Consider the following 6,876-nt stretch of genomic DNA (forward strand, 5'->3'; position numbering starts at 1 on the left):
AATCGCGATGCCCGACGCTCGCAGACGTCCAATCGGAACGGATCCATTTACATGTACGGCTTCCGGCCGCATTTCTTCCTTTCTCCCCGCCACCCCCTCCCCCCCCCCGCGTTACCGAGACGGACCCGACTTCGACGACTTCAAGATACGCTATTTTAAGACGGCCGGGACCCGACTTCGACGACCACGTCTCCGCTGGGGGCTACAGGTAGGGAACGGTGTTTATACACTTTTCCAACTCCGTGTGTGGGGGTGGTTAGTGTGTGTGATGCCCCCCCCCCAGTGGGGGTTACGGGTAGGGAACGGCTGCGTTGGCTAAAGGGATCAAGGGGTATGGAGAGAAGGCAGGTACATCACTCTCCCTACCCCTCCCTCCCTCCCCACTCTTCCACTTCTCTCCCCCTTCCCCTCCACTCTCCCTCTCCACTCTTTCCCCTCTCTCCCCCACCCCTCTCCATCTTCCCCATCCCCCCTCCCCGACATCTCTCCCCATCTCTCACCCCCTACCCCGCTCTCCTTTCCCTCCCAAATCTATCCCGTTTCCTCCTCCTCCTCTCCCCTCCCTCCCCTCTTCTCAATCCCCCCCCCCCCCGCAAACGCCGTTGGGGAAACAGACCCAACGGGTCTGCACTTGGTCTAGTTAATATATAAAACTCTCGCCCCGTCCGGCTGGCGTCCGGATCCCTTCCTGCCTTTCGCTCCTCATTACATTTCGTCGTGTTTAAGTGCACGTTTTTAATCAAATCCTTCTCCCCCCCCCCCCCCCCCCCCCCCAATATTTCAAAAATAAACTGGCTTCTCACCCATAGAAGCAGCACCAGCCCCAGCCCCTGGTGAACGTTCCATCGTGTGATGTCACAATGCCCGATGCTGACAGATGTCCAATCAGAATGGATACATTTACATATGCCTTTGCAGGAGCACAAGCACTTGGTGAACGTTCCATTGTGTGATGTCACAATGCCCAATGTTCAAATACATTGTTGCCATAGAGGGAGTACAGAGAAGGTTCACCAGACTGATTCCTGGGATGTCAGGACTTTCATATGACGAAAGACTGGATAGACTCGGCTTGTACATGCTAGAATTTAGAAGATTGAGGGGGTATCTTATAGAAACGTACAACATTCTTAAGGGGTTGGACAGGCTAGATGCAGGAAGATTGTTCCAGATGTTGGGGAAGTCCAGAACAAGGGATCACAGTTTAAGGATAAGGGGTAAATCTTTTAGGACCGAGATGAGAAAAATATTTTTCACACAGAGTGGTGAATCTCTGGAATTCACTGGCACAGAAGGTAGTTGAGGCCTGTTCATTGGCTGTATTTAAGAGGGAGTTAGATGTGGCCCTTGTGGCTAAAGGGATCAGGGGGTATGGAGAGGAGGCAGGTACAGGATACTGAGTTGGATGATCAGCCACGATCATATTGAATGGTGGTGCAGGTTCGAAGGGCCGAATGGCCTACTCCTGCACATAATTTTAATGGTTCTATGTTTCCCTCTCCTCACCCCTCTCCCTCTCCCACCCATCCCTCTCTCCCCCACCCCCCTTCCCTCTCTACGCCATCCCCTTCCCTCTCTCCACCCGCCCCCTTCCTCCTACCCCTCTGTCCCTCTTCCATCACTCCCCCTACCCCTCTCCACCTCCCTCCCCACTCTTCCACCTCTCCCCCTTCCCCCTCCACTCTCCCTACCCACTCTTTCCCCTCTCTCCCCCACCCCTCTCCCCCTCCCTCCCTCCTCCCCTACCTCCCCATCCTCCCCCTCCCCCACATCTCTCTCCCCATCCCCCTCTCTCACCCCCTACCCCGCTCTCCTTTCCCTCCCAAATCTGTCCCGTTTCCTCCACCTCCTCTCCCCTCCCTCCCCTCTTCACATCCCCCCTCCCCCACCTGTGTGTTTGGGGGGTGGTTAATGTGAGTTTGATGACGCAGCCTCCCCTCACCCCCTCCTCCCCGCAAAACGCCGTTGGGGAAACAGACCCAACGGGTCTGCACTTGGTCTAGTTAATATATAAAACTCTCGCCCCATCCGTCCGGCTGGCGTCCGGATCCCTTTCTGCCTTTCGATTCGTTCCCGCCGTGCGATGTCACAATGCCCGATGCTCGCAGATGTCCAATCAAATCCTTCTCCCCCCCCCAATATTTCAAAAATAAACTGGCTTCTCACCCATAGAACCAGCCCCAGCCCCTGGTGAACGTTCCATTGTGTGATGTCACAATGCCCGATGCTCACAGATGTCCAATCGGAATGTATTCATTTACATATGCCTTTGCAGGAGGACAAGCACTTGGTGAATGTTCCATCGTGTGATGTCACAATGCCCAATGTTCAAATACATTGTTGCCATAGAGGGAGTACAGAGAAGGTTCACCAGACTGATTCCTGGGATGTCAGGACTTTCATATGAATAAAGACTGAATAGACTCGGCTTGTACTCGCTAGATTTTAGAAGATTGGGGGGGGATCTTATAGAAACTCCTGATTACATTTCGTCGTGTTTATGTACACATTTTTAATCAAATCCTCCCCCCCCCCCACCCATCAAAATTTTTTTTTTAAACTGGCACCTCACCCATTGTCATGTCTTCTAATGTTTTTGCAGATTCCCCGCTTGAAAGGGATTTGATTTATCTACCCCGAAATGATGAACTGGATTCACTCAGACCAAACACTTCTTTTCCACCTTTTTTATTTTCTCCTCCTTTTATTTTGGCAGATTAGTCTTTAGCAGTTTTTAGCAGTTTTAGTCTTTACCAGTTTTTGGTCTTTATCAGGTGAAAAACCTTTAGACACAAAGGCAAAAAATATACACATTACTGTAACCAAATATAAATAACAAAAAATTACATGTATCTAACATTCCAACTCATAGCAGCCATTTTGTTTTTTAAAATAATTTTCACATTTCATTAAATGAAAAATACAGATAATGCCCACTACTGTTACCAATTTTTTAGCTTAATATCATATGAATCTTTACTGTTTTCTAACACATTTTATCATATTTTTTTAAATGCAATTTTTTAAACTAACACCACACATAGCATATAAGTATTAGAAATTAGCTCACATTAGCCCTTAACCCCACAATGAAGCAGGATGCACTTTACATAGACAACAAACACTATCATCACCCTGTCATCTTGGTTAACAAACACCACCAATATTTCAAACTTTCTCAATCAACACGTTAGCCAGACAAGTTTCTCAGATATTAAAGGGTTAAACAGAGTCTCTGGGGCTGCAGTCTTCGGCTCAGTCCATTTAGAGTTCAGTCCTTACCGGCTGCCAATCGGGTCTGTAGAAAATCAGTCCTGCTTGCCTTTTCTGGCTATCGCGGCAGTCTTTTCGGACAGTCCTTTTGATTTACTGTTCAAGTTTTGCCGCTCGCAAGTCTCTTGTGTCTTCTTCACTGGCTTCTGGTGCTGTGTGCCCTTTTGACCCCCGGGCAGAACTCGGCAGGCTGGGGATCCGCCCACTTTAATCACTGTCTCGTGATTTCAATGTAGCATTTCTCTGCACCTGTTCTTTCATTTCAGTTTGACTTGACACCTCCCACTCGATCTTCCAATGGAACCACTTGGGAGTTCGACGCTTTAAAGTCAAACTTTGAAGTCTAGGTTTGAACTTAGTCACCTGATGCATTTCTGTCTTGTTCTTCTACTGGAAGTAAGACAACCAGCCGCCTAACATCCCTGTGAACTATCGTGGCTTGGATCCTCTCCTTCCCCTGAGTGGAATGCCTTGCCCTTCCTTTCAAAGCCTTTGTCAGAGGAATGGAGTAACTTGGAAAGATCCGTACATTAACGTCTCTCACGATGCCTTTGCGGTCTGGATTGGAGCTGACGACTCTGCCCAGCTTGAATTGCCCCCTCAGTGCATTTTGGTCACTTAACCAGACAATGTCTCCGGCAGTGACATTTCTCTGAGTGGTGTGCCACTTGCTCCTTATAAACAAGTTAGGACCAGCGAGTTGGCTCCAGCTCTTCCAAAACTTGTTCACCTCCGACTGCATTGTTCTAAGTCTTTTGTAGGGGTAGCTGGAAAAGTCAAAAGTCTTGATGTCTCCGCACTGAGATGCTCGGCCAAGCAGAAGAGTATTTGGTGTGATGTACTGAACGCAGTCTTCCCGGCTTTGTATCCTGGCGTCGATTGGACGTTCATTTGACAGGTTGGCTGCCATGTAAAGAGCTGTCTGAAACTCACTATAACTGAGTGACGATTCTTTTCCAAAACTTTGGAGCGCTCTCTTCACAACACGCACAGCAGCTTCCGCAGCACCATTTCTGTGTGGAGAATCAGCAGGATGGATTTTCCACATCCACTCTGTTCCATTTTTAGCTGCGTTCTCCTCCAAAGCTGCTCTGTCCAGGTTGTCCAAAAACCTATATAGTTCCTCTAAGACTGGTTTTGCGCCAATAAAATTAGTGCCTGGATCTGACCAGATCTTCTTGGGGTGCCCACGGATTGCTGTGAATCTTTGATAAGCCATCAGAAACCCTTCACTTGATAAGGTGTTGACTAACTCTGTGTGGACGGCTCTGCTGGCCATACAGCAGAAGACAACTCCCCAGACTTTGAGTTTTACCCTCTTCTTGACATCATCGTGTATATGGTAGGGTCCAAAGAAGTCTACTGTTGTAAACTCAAAAGGAGCAGCAGGTTCAGTTCTTTCAGGCGGCAGATCACTCATTACTTGTTGACATTTCTTTGCCTTTGCTTTCTTGCAGATTATGCAGTGATCAACGACTTTTTGAGCAATTCTCCTTCCTTTTATGACCCAAGCCTTTCTTCTAATTTTAAGCAAGGTCCCAGCCACTCCGTCATGACTCTCCCTGTGAGCCTCCCGAGCTAGCAGCATGGACACCCAGGCATCAACGGGCAGGATGGGAACAGCAACTTTATCCTCTTCAAAGCTCTGCACTCTGCCACCACAAACCATCAGCCCAGAATCTTGGTCTTTATAGGCTACCAGTCGATCTGTTGTGGTGCTTGGGAAAGTTGTGCCCAATTGCGCAGCACAAAAAATGTATTTTAGAGCATTTTCTCGTTCTCTTACTGTAATGACTCCTGTCAAAGAGATGGCCTCCCACTTTGGATTGTTTAGGGCTTTGTTCTTGCCAAGAAACCTCTTCGCTGCTCTCCAAATCCATGCGACTGTCTTGATCAGTCGAGTTAGAACGCTGAACCGCTTGACATCAACAAGGTTCTGAATAGCTGACCCTGCAGGTGGTCTCTTTGGGCTTGTTGGTTCCGGTTCTTGGTTCTCTACTTTGGCTCTTGATAGTGCTGCAACAAAAGCTTTCTTCTGTAACTTGTTGATGTCCTCTCTGGCAGTGGCAGCCAGTTCTTTAGCTGATTTTATTGGTCACTCACTCACAGGCAATACCAGGAACTTCGGTCCATTTTGCCACTCCGAATACTGATCAAGGTCTTGAGGGCTGGCACCTCTGGTGATTACATCAGCGATGTTTTGTGGGCCAGGAATCCACCGCCAGTCCTGAATGTTGGTGCTTGTTTGAATCTCTCCAATCCGATTGGCGAAGAATGTCTGAAATCCGTAGCTTTCTCGCTGTATTGCACCAAGGATTGTTTGGCTATCCACAAGATGATACCACTTCTCCACTTGAATTTGACTGTGTAGCTCAAAATACTTCTTTAAGCGTGAGGCGAACACTGCTCCGCACATCTCTGCTTTAACAGCGTCTCCTCTGTGGTCCAAGGGAGTTAACTTGGCCTTGGATTCCACAAGTCTGACAATTGGGCCATGGTCTGAATCCCATCTCAGGTACATCACCGCCCCGTAGGTGTGCTCACTTCCGTCAGAAAAGGTGATTCCCAAGGGTTCAGTTGCGGAGCAAGAGGGAGTCAGTGCCCTGACGAACTTGACTTTTCCAAGTTGTACGTACTCTTCAAAGAGCTTAATTGCATCCTCCCTGAGTCCATCTGAGAGTGCCATGTCCCATGTGTCTCTGACCGAACAGCTTCCCTCTTTTGCTTCTGGAAAGCTCTGCGTACTAGAATCGCTCCCTTTTGCTTAACAGGAGCCACTATGCCGATGGGGTCATATAGCCCTGCTACCTGGCTGAGAAGCTCTCTTCTTGTTAGGGGATTTGGCGTCTGAGTTTTGATTTGCTCTTGTAGAAGGCCTTGACCAAGCCGCATCTTTTTCTTTCTCTTGGAGAAATTGATTCCCACCATAACGTGGAGCATGTCCTCTTCAACAATGTAGCCCAGACCAAGTGCCTTGTTATCATCATCATGCATTTGGTTTGGTAGGATCATGCTTTTTGTTTTGCTTTTCTTTAAAGCATCACTGTCCTCCTTCCTCCCACTTTGGCCAGACAGAACCCAAGGCTTGAGCTCAAACCCACCAGCTTTTAGGATTCGTTCCACATTTGCTGTGATGATTCTCAACTGGTCGAGGCTGTTGTGAGATGTGAGGATGTCGTCAACATAGCTGTCTTTCTGGAGTACTTGCTGCTCATCCTTGAGGTGGGTAAAAGAAGGAAGATTAGCAGTCTCACGCATTGCCAACTGTGCAATGCACCCCGCAGGTTTGTCTCCGATGTTCACTCTTGTGATAGCATACTCTCCCAGCTCCTCGTCCTCGGAATCTCGCCAGACGAATCTGTGTAAGTGTACTTCACGGTCCTCCAACCAGACTGAGTTATACATCTTCTTTATGTCTCCCAGAGCAGCATAGATTCCGCCTCTGAATCTGAGGAGGACGGCGCGAATTTGGTTGAGGACGTCTGGACCTTTCATCAGCAAATCATTTAAGCTGACACCATTGCACCTTTGGCTGCTGTTCCACACTAGTCTCACTGGGGTTGTGACAGAGTGGGGGTTTGGAGCAATAAGGTGACTCACATA

This window comes from Amblyraja radiata, unplaced genomic scaffold (assembly GCF_010909765.2).
Source record: "Amblyraja radiata isolate CabotCenter1 unplaced genomic scaffold, sAmbRad1.1.pri S158, whole genome shotgun sequence".
In the NCBI taxonomy this organism is placed as follows: Eukaryota; Metazoa; Chordata; class Chondrichthyes; order Rajiformes; family Rajidae; genus Amblyraja; species Amblyraja radiata.